Here is a 14,046-nt window from a genome sequence, read left to right as displayed (position 1 = left end):
AACAAGTGCTCAGCATATGTGGGAACTCCTTCAAGACTGTTGGAAAAGCATTCTAGGTGAAGCTGGTTGAGAGAATGCCAAGAGTGTGCAAAGCTGTCATCAAGGCAAAGGGTGGCTACTTTGAAGAATCTCAAATATAAAATATATTTTGATTTATTTAACACTTTTTTGGTTACTACATGATTCCATATGTTTTATTTCATAGTTTTGATGTCTTCACTATTACTCTAAAATGTAGAAAATAGTAAAAATAAAGAAAAACCCTTGAATGAGTAGGTGTGTCCGAACTTTTGACTGGTACTGTAAGTATTCACACCCCTGAGTCAATACATGTTGAATCACCTTTGGCAGCGATTACAGCTGTGAGTCTTTCTGGGTAAGTCTCTAAGACCTTTCACACCTGTATTGTACAATATTTGCACATTATTATTTTACAATTCTTCAAGCTCTGTCAAGTTGGTTGTTGATCATTGCTAGACAGCCATTTTCAAGTCTTGCCATAGCGTTTCTAGACGATTTGAGTCAAAACTGTAACTAGGCCACTCAGGAACATTCAATGTCGTCTTGGTAAGCAACTCCAGTGTATATTTGGCCTTGTGTTTTAGGTTATTGTCCTGCTGAAAGGTGAATTTGTCTCCCAGTGTCTGTTGGAAAGCAGACTGAACCAGGTTTTCCTCTAGGATTTTGCCTGTGCTTAGCTCTATGGCGTTTCTTTTTATCCTAAAAAACTCCTTAGTCCTTGCTGATGACAAGCATACCCATAACATGATGCAGCCACCACCATGATTGAAAATATGAAGAGTGGAACTCAGTGATGTGTTTTGTTGGATTTGACCCAAACCTAATGCTTTGTATTCAGGACATGAAGTTTAAAAAATGGCCACATTTTTGACAGTTTTACTTTGTGCCTTAAAGGAAAATTAAATAGAAATATCCAGTATAAAAATTGTAATCAACTATAGCGGAACAGCGGTCTCCTGTTTCTGGCCCTGGCATGCTTGCATCTCTAGCTGTTGGTTGTGTTTGGCAGCCTTGCCTAGGCCCTCCGACCATGTCTTCACATAGCTGTCATAGAAGCCTGAGGTTTGGGGAAACGGCTCTACATTGCTCACCGCTCACCAGCAGAGCAATATCCCATCAACCCTGCCTCCTGAATCACACACACACAGAGACACACACACACACACACACACACACACACACACACACACACACACGGCTAGATACTAGGTACTATCATTACATTAGCCAGTTAGGATTGAGACAATTAAATAAGCTCTTGTGTTTGATGTATTTAGTTCCCAGTGCTCAGTGTGACTGTGACTTTCTGTTAGGTCATGTTCAGTTCTCTGACTGACCCTGCAGATTCTATAGTTTCTATGGCTATGTCCCAAATGGCAACCTATTCCCTATTTTGACCAGAGCCCAATAGGGTGCCATATTGGACGCAGACAGGGTCTAAACCAAGCTCTGCATAGCTCGGCTCGACTCAACTGCTTTTCACCCCAGGTGTCCGCTTTTCCCTCATTTAGTCTTTCCAACTCTCTCTCTCTCTCTCTCTCTCTCTCTCTCTCTCTCTCTCTCTCTCTCTCTCTCTCTCTCTCTCTCTCTCTCTCTCTCTGACCTAAATCAAACGTTTCAGTAAACCATCTGAAGCACTGTAGGCTACGCTGTAAAGGGGTTACCGTGCTCATTGGCAAGTACATTTCTGTATTTCATATTGCAGTGTATATATACTGTTATCTAAATACAGTATCAAAGCAAGCACTGTGTAATGACACACAGTACAATGCCGTAAATGTATTGTATTATCCTGTAAGAAAGTAAATGCTACTGTAATCATAATGGATGGTTGAATTAATGAAATTTGTTGAGGGGAGATGGGGTTTGTATTTCACAGTATTTCGCTGTAATTACCTGGTATTGCTGCGAGTAGGCTGCTTTGTAATAATATGTTTACACATTTCAGTGAATATTTGGTGTTTTATATCACTTGCACTTCTAGAGCCTTAACAAAGGCTTCCAAACTGGGAGCAACTACAGGGCAGAAAATACCAAAAGGACATGGCAAAATGTTCAACCCTGCTGCCACTCCAATCTGTTCCATATACATTTGAAGTTGATGGGCACTATAACCACATTAGTTAAATTAGTACAGCCTTCTCACTAATGGGTGCAACAAATACATCCCATTACAAGGCACACCTCAAAATATGTTAATGAGCCAGAAACAACAATACCATGCACCTACTAGTGGTCAAATGGTTTTTGGTGCTCTAGAAATATGGTACGGTACTGCATTCTGTGGGGTGGAATTACAGTACCATTCGAAATACAGCAATTATTTCCCTGCCCACAACATTTTCCCACAATGGACCATAATTTACAGTATGCTGCAGTAAAATGTTTCACAGTATTTTCCTGTTTATAATACCCCAAATGACTGTATAAATTACAGTTTTCCATTACAGTGTACTAGTTATCTGTCTCTAAATATGAAGATAGCAATTTATGATGCTGGATCAGGATACAGAGGAAATGGCAAAGAGGAGAGATAGAGATGGCACGGAAGAGAGAGAGACAGACAGAGAGAGAGATTGAGATGTAGAGATGGGGGGTGTAGCAGGGAGGAGAGAGAGACAGACTTTAGAATTTTATATTTTGTTATTGTGACCTTCTAATTTATTTAAAAACACCACAGAACGCCCCTCTGAACCCCCCCAAGAGAGAGAAAGAGAGAGAGAGATTGTTGGGAGGAGAACACAGAACATCTGACCATGCTCTCTGGAATGCTGGGAATCTGCAGGAGAATTGAAAAGGAATGGGAATGGAATGGGAATATTGAGTCAAGGACAGCGGTATTATTGCAATGTTCTACAAAAGAGCGTTGTCTCGTTGTGGTATTTTATTTATTGTCCTTTGGTGGTGTAAATATTGTGACTGTTGCGTAAGAGTATCATTTGAAATGTAACGTCTGACACCCAGGCTGCGTCCCAAATGGCACCCTATTCCGTATATAGTGCACTCATTTTGACCAGAGCCCTATGGATGCAGCCCCAGATATGCTTATTGTCTTGTTTGGGAAGGTGATCTTAGAGGTTTTACACAAGTTTGAAGTTAAGTGTAGAGAAGTCTCTCAGACTTGGCTGAGCACAACAATAACATTGCTGGCAGGCAGCAGGCCTTCAACCATACAGCCACATGTTGTAGCTGGCTGTATGGTTGAAGGACCCCCCCTCCCCCCCACTCCCCCTTCTCTCTCTACCCCCCCTATGTCCCTCTATGTTCCATAGGAACTATAGTCTCTTGACATTCCTTTCCTGTCCTGACAGTCATTCCACTGATTAGAGAGAATATAGAGGAAAGGCAATGCTCTTGACAGATGAAAATATGTTGTGCAGCCTTGTGGTAATAGCAGTATTTAGCTGGTGGTTAGCATGCAGCGTTAGGAGTGTTGTCCCAGTTTAGTGGGAGATTTATTACTGAATGAGCCCTCATCTCATCTGGTGCCCTGGGGACCCTAAAGGTGTCTGCATGCTTCCCATCCAAAACAGTTTGCGCATATATTACGACAACATTTTGTGATGTTTTTGATCGTTTTGGTCTTCGGTAAGGTTTTTTCTGCTGTTCGTGCACACATTTTTTCTCAAGGCAAGCCGAAATCGGTAGCCGAAGTCTACACCCCTTCGTCGGTGATTGGTCAACAGTAGAGATTGTTCAATGAAGTGTTTGTTGTCATTCAATGAGAGACATCTTAGTTAGATATAAAATTGCGTGACTAAGATCTCTGCAAAAATATCTAAATGTATGACAAATATTTTAAGTTATCTTAGACTAATTCTGACAATTTCTTCTGTCTACAGAGTCTCAAGATGGATAAACAGTACTATTGCCGCTTTCTTCTTGTTTTTCAAGCAAATGTCTGTCAATCACGACCTTGTCCAATGGGCTCTCTGTTAAAGGGAGGGAAGTCAGGTTTGCTGTCTATATACTGTACATCAGCAGAAGATGAAGAGGTGTGGGGTAAAAAACACGTCATAAAGGAAAATTAAATAGAAATATCCAGTAGAAACATTGTAATCAACTGTAGCGGAACAGCAGTCTCCTGTTTCTGGCCCTGGAATGCTTGCATCTCTAGCTGTTGGTTGTGTTTGGCAGCCTCGCTTAGGCCCTCCGACCATGTCTTCACATAGCTGTCATAGAAGCCTGAGGTTTGGGGAAACGGCTCTACATTGCTCACCGCTCACCAGCAGAGCAATATCCCATCAACCCTGCCTCCTGAATCACACACACACAGAGACACACACACACACACACACACACACACACACACACACACACACACACACACACACACACACACACACACACACACACACACACACACACACACACACACACACACACACACACGGCTAGATACTAGGTACTGTCATTACATTAGGCAGTTAGGATTGAGACAATTAAATAAGCTCTTGTGTTTGATGTATTTAGTTCCCAGTGCTCAGTGTGACTGTGACTTTCTGTTAGGTCATGTTCAGTTCTCTGACTGACCCTGCAGATTCTATAGTTTCTATGGCTATGTCCCAAATGGCAACATATTCCCTATTTTGACCAGAGCCCAATAGGGTGCCATATTGGACGCAGACAGGGTCTAAACCAAGCTCTGCATAGCACGGCTCGACTCAACTGCTTTTCACCCCAGGTGTCCTCTTTTCCCTCATTTAGTCTTTCCATCTCTCTCTCTCTCTCTCTCTCTCTCTCTCTCTCTCTCTCTCTCTCTCTCTCTCTCTCTCTCTCTCTCTCTCTCTCTGTGGAAACTAACAAGTCTGTTTTCCAGCAGGGCAGCGAGGGCCTCTTTTCGAAACATCCAGCTGTGTTTGACTAGAGCTATTCCCAACCCTAACCCCTGGTCAGACAGAACCTGGAACAGACCCCGTCTGTGTCCCAAATGGCACCCTATTCCCTATGTAGTGTAATATGATTGACCAGGGCCTCAGGTCAAACGCAGTGCACTATATAGGGGATAGGGTGCCATTTGGTACGCAGACAGGACCTCTTCACCTCAGCAGCTGAGCCAGATGAGACCAGGTGAAGATAAAGGCAGCCTTTCACTAAAGCAGCCAATTGTTCAATGTGTTCCTCCAACTGTTGTTCATAAGAGCTGGCAAAGGGAAGAATGGGTTCTCTCCTCTTCTCCTCTCCTCTCCTCTTCCTCTCCCTCTTCTACACTTAACAAAAATATAAACGCAACATGTAAAGTGTTGGTTCCATGTTTCATGAGCTGAAATAAAATATCCCAGAAATGTTCCATACGCACAAAGAGATTATTTCTCTCAAATGTTGTGTACAAATTTGTTTACATCCCTGTTAGTAAGCATTTCTCCATTGACAAGATAATCCATCCACCTGACAGGTGTGGCATATCAAGAAGCTGATTAAACAGCATGATCATTACACAGGTGCACCTTGTGCTGGGGACAATAAAAGGCGACTAAAATGAACAGTTTTGTCACACAACACATTGCCACATATGTTTCAAGTTTTGAGGGAGTGTGAAATTGGCATGCTGTCTGCAGGAATGTCCACCAGAGCGGTTGCCAGAGAAGTTAATGTTCATTTCTCTACCGTAAGCTGCCTCCAACGTAATTTTAGAGAATTTGGCAGTACGTCCAACCGGCCTCACAACCATTGTCGTGCCATTCATCCGCCACCATCAACTTATGTTTCAGCATGATAATGCACAGCCCCATGTCACAAGGATCTGTACACAATTCCTGGAAGCTGAAAATGTCCCAGTTCTTCCATGGCCTGCATACTCACCAGACACCCATTGAGCATGTTTGGGATGCTCTGGATAGACGTGTACGACAGCGTGTTCCAGTTCCCGCCAATATCCAGCAACTTCGCACAGCCATTGAAGAGGAATGGGACAACATTCCACAGGCCACAATCAACAGCCTGATCAACTCTATGCGAAGGAGATGTGTCTCACTGCATGAGGCAAATGATGGTCACACCAGATACTGACTGGTTTTCTGATCCACGCCCCTACTTTTTTAAAAGGTATCTGTGACCAACAGATACATATCTGTATTCCCAGTCATGTGAAATCCATAGATTAGGGCCTAATTAATTTATATCAATTTACTGATTTCCTTATATGAACTGTAACTCAGTAAAATCTTTGAAATTGTTGCATTTTGCATTTATATTTCTGTTCAGTATAGTTCAGGGAGAGTAGCTCCATTTATTTAGTAGCAGGCTACTGAACTGGTTGGAGTTTTCCTGCTCTCGTTCCAAAGTCGTGTCCTTCTGCACACAGAGGTCTGAACTCAGACTATTGTCTATCATTGCAGACCATATAAGACACTGTAGTAAATATTTGTTTTATTATGCATTCTGTGAGCTTTTTATCTGCTCGCTCACACAAAGCCAACGCAAACACAAATAGGACCACCAAGGACACCAAGGAATGTCATTCAACCTAGCAGCACGCAACAGAACCAAAAGGGGACCATACTATCTAATGTACACTCACTCCATATCTCTCTAGTTACACTGTACATTTACATTTTAGTCCTTTAGCAGACACTCTTATCCAGGGCAACTTACAGTAATAAGTAAATTCAATTTCATACGGGTACCCCATGGGAATCAAGCCCACATCCTTGGCATAGCAAGCACCATGCTCTACCAACTGAGCCACACAAGACTTCTAACGCTCTTCAGTTTCTGTCACTATTGAACATTATTGTATGTGAAACAACCCAGGACAATCATTATACGAACTTTTTTACCCAATGAAAACATCTAAACCTTTACTATGCACTTTTAGAAAAAAAGGTGCTATCTAGAACCCTAAAGGGTACTTTGGCTGTCCGCATTGGATAACCCTTTGAAGAACCCTTTTTAGTTGCAGGTAGAAACCTTTTGGTTCCAGGTAGAACCCTTTTGGTTCTCTGTGGTCCTCTGTAGCTCAATTGGTAGAGCATGGCGCTTGTAACGCCAGGGTAGTGGGTTCGATCCCCGCGACCACCCATACGTAAAAATGTTTGCGCACATGACTGTAAGTCTCTTTGGATAAAAGTGTCTGCTAAATGGCACATTATTATGTAGATCCCTTTCTACAGAGGATTATACATGGAACTCAAAACGGTTCTACCTGGAATCAAAAAGGGTTCTCCTATGGGGACAGTCGAAGAACCCTTTTGGAACCCTTTTTTCTAAGAGTGTATTTTTTCCTTACAACTATGGCACATTTAATTTAGATATGACAATACCGTGCAAGCATACAGTAACAGTACTGTTTCTTGTGTGTATGACTGTTCTCTGATGTTTGGATGTACTAGTATGCAGTGGCGATTTTAGCATGTAATTCTTGGTGGGGCAAGCCAGCAAAGCCACTACACAACACAACACTAAACAATACATTAACTGCACTATAATGGTGACAAATGGTGCCCACAAACTTTTAGGGCCTACATAAAGCTGTCCCTACAGCAGAGCTTTCTTTTCAGCACCATGGACTGAGTCCTTAATACTGCTACACCTGGCTATCAGCGGAGCCTTGTCTGGCAGCGAAACAGTTAATTCAGCCTCTTATCTGCCTTAAAAAAAAACATAGCTGATATGGCTGACTTGCTTAAACAAATGTGGTTTCTACTGACAATTGAGATGTACAAACTATGGCTTAAGGGGACGATGAGCGGATAAGAGGCAATCCGTCATTTCGATTAAGACAATGAGGGAGCTAGGACGGACATAGTCAATATACTATTTGTTCAGCACTTTTGAAATGTACAGCGACAGAATTCAGAACATTGGCCGTTCTTACAGTATTCTCCCTGTACACCAAGTCAGAACCATAGGATAAATAAAGGGGGCATATAAGCAGACAATGAAAGCTCTTACAATTTCGATGATTACATTTCTCTAAAACAGGCTATAGGCTACATGTGCACCACCAAGTCAGAACAGTAGGCTAAGTTATGAGGGGAAAAGGGACCAAATTATTAGGGTGAGGCACATGGGCTACTAACAACTTACTCACAACATACACTTAGTATTAATTTCTTAGCTACAGTAGACATATCTCCCTGGCATGTTACATCATTTATGCAGCAGCATACAATACATCTTAAGATTCACCTTGTTGTGCTGTGCTCACTTGAATAGGAAGGTGGGGCGGCGGTCCTTATTGTGGGCAAATTTGGTCATCAAACTTTGCCATCAAAGTCTGGCATTCTCTGGATTTATGGTGCTTTCAAGACAACTGGGAACTCTGGAAAAAAAAAAGGTTGAATCATGACCTCAGTGATCTTCAGGTCGGAGCTCTAGAAAGAGGCCCGAGTTCCCGAGTTGGATGACCGTTCAGAGTTCCCAGTTGTCTTGAACTCACTGAAGTCTGAGATTTCCCAGTTCAGAGTTTCCAGTTGTTTTGAACGCGGCAGAAGTAATGCTGGATTGACAGCATGGCCAATGTATTCAATATTTTCTGGCCCATGGTGTTGAATGTTTATCCTTTTAAGCTTGGAAAAGAGACCCTTAAACCCAGACTTGGACCACACACCCACTCCACTGAATAGCAGGCTAGTGATTGCATTGCAACGCTTGCAGTTCGCCACTGATTCCTTCCAAACCACTCATTGTTGAATTTGCAATTTCCAACTTCTTGTGTAATGTTTATGTCCTATGGCCGATGAGCACTGATACGTTTTGACAAGGATTGAAAATAATTTGCCAGTAGATTGTCAACTTGATTCATGATGATGACTGATTGTCCAGCTTGCTAGCTAAGATTCTGAAAGTATGATGTTGACATGATCAGTCCAATCAAAGTTACAGTAGATATAACGTTATTTGATGTAATTTTATGTGTGGCCAATGACCTTGAGCCTTCTTGGATGGGCACTTCTAATGTAACTCTATGAACGCACCAAAGGGGATTGAATTTTCAAACTCTCCCCGTAGATTTTGCGGTGACATAGCGTCCACATTTTTCTGCTGGCTTGCCCCACCACCACAGAAAGCACTCAGCTAGGCTGAAACACCTGCATTTTGGAGCTGCCTTACTCAAGAAAGCAAAAAATGTTTGTATGTGGCTTTATTAACGCAATGATTATTATATATTTTTTTACATTGTTTGCACACTGATATGTGACACCTATTAATGGCAAAATAACATGCAAAACAGGCTCTGCCCCACCTGCCCTGAATGACGGGTCGCCACTGCTAGTATGTTAAGGCGGGGCTGGTTGCTCATAAACACCTTAAATTATATGTATAGAGTGCCGTGACAATGGCAGGGCATAGAACAGCTTTCAAAGAAGATAGCTGGAAACTATTATTGACAGAGAAAGATAGCCATGGGCGGATACCAGAGTATTTTATGAATGATAGTCTGATGTCGTGCAGAGCTGCCATCAATGACTCCTGTTTGTCATTTAGTAATGGACAGCATATGGCAGAACTAAAGTAGATTATTTATGACTAACTTCACATTACCCCCAAAAAAAATCACAAACAAGGCGCTATCACTATGGCAAATACTTCACATATCTTATTATATCTCTGTTTGACACTTTTCATTACAACATAGCAGCATATCTTTGACCTTGAGAGGATCCTTTGGAATTCCTTATATGTGCTATCTGTATGTCTTTATATTTTAACCAGCTACAGCAGGATATCAAGGCATGGTGCCGCTCCTCCTAAGTAGGAATCCGCTCTGCCGCGCCTCAGGAATGACTGCCATGCTGTTGCATCCAGATAGGATGACTCACACGCACACACGCACACACGCACACACGCACACAGAACACACACACACACACACACACTCTGAGTCCAGTGACAATACAGCCATGAGGTCACTCTGTCTTCACAGCCTAACATGTTGTGTTAGCTGGAACCACATATTACCTTGTTCTCTTACTGTGCCTTATACCAAATACTGCTCCTCTCCCTTACTCCCTCTCTCGCTCCCACTTCCTCTCTCTCTCTCTCTCCTATCTCTTCTCTCCTCCCCTTTCTACCTCCCACACAAATACACACACTCACATCCTTGCCCTTACCCATATTCTGAATGGCTTAGTCAGAGCGCTAGCAGCATGCATAGAGGTAGCCAGCGCTAACCTCCACTAGCCTCTGAGGGAGGACAGATAGAGGGATAGATGAGGAATAGTTGAGATGACAGAGTTACCCTGCAGAGGAAGACCTGCTTGACATACTGACTGGAAACACAGAGTGGCTTCACTTCTGACAGGATACTCTTCTACTCTGTCTCTTTTCTCTCTTCTACTCTCTCTCTTTTCTCTCTCTCTTTTCTCTCACTCTTCTACTCTCTCTTTTCTCTCACTCTTCTACTCTGTCTCTTCTGACAGAGACTCTCCTAGTCCCTCACTCTCTCTCCTGCTCGCTCTTGTGTCTTAAGAGAACTTTGGTTCCACTAGGACTCTGTGTCTCTCCAGTGTTTTGTTGCTATGATCTCACTTTGTCTGTTTAGACAACAAACAGGACTATTCTCCACCTAACAGGTAAGACTCTACTTGCATCTCAAATGGCATCCTATTCCCTATATAGTGCACAACTTTTGACCAAAGCCCTATCCATATAGGCCCAGGTCAAAAGTAGTGCACTATAAAGGGAATAGGGTTCCATTCTCTGTCTGTTTGTTCTCTGTTTTCATTGCCCTTTGAGACTGTTTCCCTCTCTGACTTCCAGGTCTGTCTGACTTGTTAGTCCTGGTGTCCTCACCGTTGGTTAGTATGAGCTGTAGAGGTTAAAACTGATGTTACAACCATCTGCCTTTATCAAGTTGTATTACATTGTTCTATGTCAACATGCTTTGATCTTTCATTGACTGTTTTAAATGTAACCCATATCCAACTCTATATCTACATCCAACTCTTTAATTGTGTTTGTCAGAGTTTATTTTTACATTTACATTTAAGTCATTTAGCAGACGCTCTTATCCAGAGTGAGTGCATACATTTTTCATACTGGCCCCCCGTTGGAAACGAACCCACAACCCTGGCGTTGCAAGCGCCATGCTCTACCAACTGAGCTATAGGAGGCCATTTTATAGATCAGGTTTATAGATGATCAATACAATTTTGTAAAATGTTGTATGTTTCTTAAATCCAGGAAAATAGTTAAGATAAAATGAAACAATAGATTGAATTCCTCAGTTGTGGGATCTATTTCACAGAATGAAAACATGTAGAGACTAGGGATTTTTTGTTGTTGTTGAGAATCTATCAATTTTCCTTCCCGAGAAAATTGCAAGATATTACTGGGCTTCCCGGTATTCCCGTTCAAACCGCGAACACATAAAAGCATATAATACCAGCGAAAAAAATTGGACATAGTTATAACACTGTAAATGGCTAAATATAGACTACACAGGAATCTGACAATTTCATGTTGTATTTTTTTACTCAAAGTTCTATGTCACCACACTATATCGTTGATGTAGCCTAGTTTTAATATAGGCCTATGAAGCACTGTTGGCCGACTGGTAAAATATAAAAAATATAAAAAGAGGTTATTACAGTGTAGTTATAAATCAAATCAAATCAAATCAAATTTTATTGGTCACATGCGCCGAATACAACAGGTGCAGACATTACAGTGAAATGCTTACTTACAGCCCTTAACCAACAGTGCATTTATTTTAAACAAAAAAGTAAGAATAAAACAACAACAAAAAAAGTGTTGAGAAAAAAAGAGCAGAAGTAAAATAAAGTGACAGTAGGGAGGCTATATATACAGTAAAATAAAGTGACAGTAGGGAGGCTATATATACAGGGGGGTACCGTTGCATAGTCAATGTGCGGGGGCACCGGCTAGTTGAGGTAGTTGAGGTAATATGTACATGTGGGTAGAGTTAAAGTGACTATAAATAAATACTTAACAGAGTAGCAGCAGCGTAAAAAGGATGGGGTGGGGGGGCAGTGCAAATAGTCCGGGTAGCCATGATTAGCTGTTCAGGAGTCTTATGGCTTGGGGGTAGAAGCTGTTGAGAAGTCTTTTGGACCTAGACTTGGCACTCCGGTACCGCTTGCCGTGCGGTAGCAGAGAGAACAGTCTATGACTAGGGTGGCTGGAGTCTTTGACAATTTTGAGGGCCTTCCTCTGACACCGCCTGGTATAGAGGTCCTGGATGGCAGGGAGCTTTGCCCCAGTGATGTACTGGGCCGTACGCACTACCCTCTGTAGTGCCTTGCGGTCAGAGGCCAAGCAGTTGCCATACCAGGCGGTGATGCAACCAGTCAGGATGCTCTCGATGGTGCAGCTGTAGAATTTTTTTGAGGATCTGAGGACCCATGCCAAATCTTTTTAGTCTCCTGAGGGGGAATAGGCTTTGTCGTGCCCTCTTCACGACTGTCTTGGTGTGTTTGGACCATGATAGTTTGTTGGTGATGTGGACACCAAGGAACTTGAAGCTCTCAACCTGTTCCACTACAGCCCCGTCGATGAGAATGGGGGCGTGCTCAGTCCTCTTTTTTTTCCTGTAGTCCACAATCATCTCCTTTGTCTTGGTCACGTTGAGGGAGAGGTTGTTGTCCTGGCACCACACGGCCAGATCTCTGACCTCCTCCCTATAGGCTGTCTCATCGTTGTCGGTGATCAGGCCTACCACTGTTGTGTCGTCGGCAAACTTAATGATGGTGTTGGAGTCGTGCCTGGCCATGCAGTCATGGGTGAACAGAGAGTACAGGAGGGGGACTGAGCACGCACCCCCTGAGGGGCCCCCGTGTTGAGGATCAGTGTGGCAGATGTGTTGTTACCTACCCTTACCACCTGGGGGCGGCCCGTCAGGAAGTCCAGGATCCAGTTGCAGAGGGAGGTGTTTAGTCCCAGGATCCTTAGCTTAGTGATGAGCTTTGAGGGCACTATGGTGTTGAATGCTGAGCTGTAGTCAATGAATAGCATTCTCACGTAGGTGTTCCTCTTGTCCAGGTGGGAAAGGGCAGTGTGGAGTGCGATAGAGATTGCATCATCTGTGGATCTGTTGGGGCGGTATGCAAATTGGAGTGGGTCTAGGGTTTCTGGGATTATGCTGTTGATGTGAGCCATGACCAGTCTTTCAAAGCACTTCATGGCTACAGACGTCAGTGCTACGGGTCGGTAGTCATTTAGGCAGGTTATCTTAGAGTTCTTGGGCACGGGGACTATGGTGGTCTGCTTGAAACATGTTGGTATTACAGACTCAGTCAGGGACATGTTGAAAATGTCAGTGAAGACACTTGCCAGTTGGTCAGCACATGCTCGGAGTACACGTCCTGGTAATCCGTCTGGCCCTGCGGCCTTGTGAATGTTGACCTGCTTAAAAGTCTTACTCACATCGGCTACGGAGAGCGTGATCACATAGTCGTCCGGAACAGCTGGTGCTCTCATGCATGCTTCAGTGTTGCTTGCCTCGAAGCGAGCATAGAAGTGGTTTAGCTCGTCTGGTAGGCTTGTGTCACTGGGCAGCTCGCGGCTGTGCTTCCCTTTGTAGTCTGTAATAGTTTTCAAGCCCTGCCACATCCGACGAGCGTCAGAGCCAGTGTAGTATGATTCAATCTTAGACCTGTATTGACTCTTTGCCTGTTTGATGGTTCGTCGGAGGTCATAGCGGGATTTCTTATAAGCGTCCGGGGTTAGAGTCCCGTTCCTTGAAAGCGGCAGCTCTACCCTTTAGCTCAGTGCGGATGTTTCCTGTAATCCATGGCTTCTGGTTGGGGGTATGTACGTACGGTCACTGTGGGGACGACATCATCGATGCACTTATTGATGAAGCCAGTGACTGATGTGGTGTACTCCTCAATGCTGTCTGAAGAATCCCGAACATGTTCCAGTCTGTGCTAGCAAAACAGTCCTGTAGCTTAGCATCTGCGTCATCTGACCACTTTTTTATTAGCCGAATCACTGGTGCTTCCTGCTTCAGTTTTGCTTATAAGCAGGAATCAGGAGGATAGAGTTATGGTCAGATTTGCCAAATGGAGGGCGAGGGAGAGCTTTGTATGCGTCTCTGTGTGTGGAGTAAAGGTGGTCTAG

The 14,046-nt window shown here is 43.3% G+C and overlaps 1 protein-coding gene across 2 annotated transcripts in view; it reads left to right on the top strand.

The window, feature by feature from the left end:
* LOC121565543 (stAR-related lipid transfer protein 13-like) overlaps positions 1-14,046 on the top strand; it is a 138,234-nt gene that overhangs the window by 17,702 nt on the left and 106,486 nt on the right. Inside the window, exon 1 of one of the 2 annotated variants that reach the window (XM_045213685.1) lies at positions 10,455-10,538. The exons of the other annotated variant lie outside the window; for it this stretch is intronic. The gene's annotated coding sequence lies outside the window, so the exon portion shown is untranslated. Of the gene's footprint in view, positions 1-10,454; positions 10,539-14,046 lie in introns of those variants that run through there. 2 annotated transcript variants of the gene reach the window in all.

This window comes from Coregonus clupeaformis, chromosome 5, assembly GCF_020615455.1.
Source record: "Coregonus clupeaformis isolate EN_2021a chromosome 5, ASM2061545v1, whole genome shotgun sequence".
NCBI lineage: Eukaryota > Metazoa > Chordata > Actinopteri > Salmoniformes > Salmonidae > Coregonus > Coregonus clupeaformis.
Note: the sequence above shows the minus strand (reverse complement) of the source record. Positions and strands in the feature narration are given on the sequence as shown.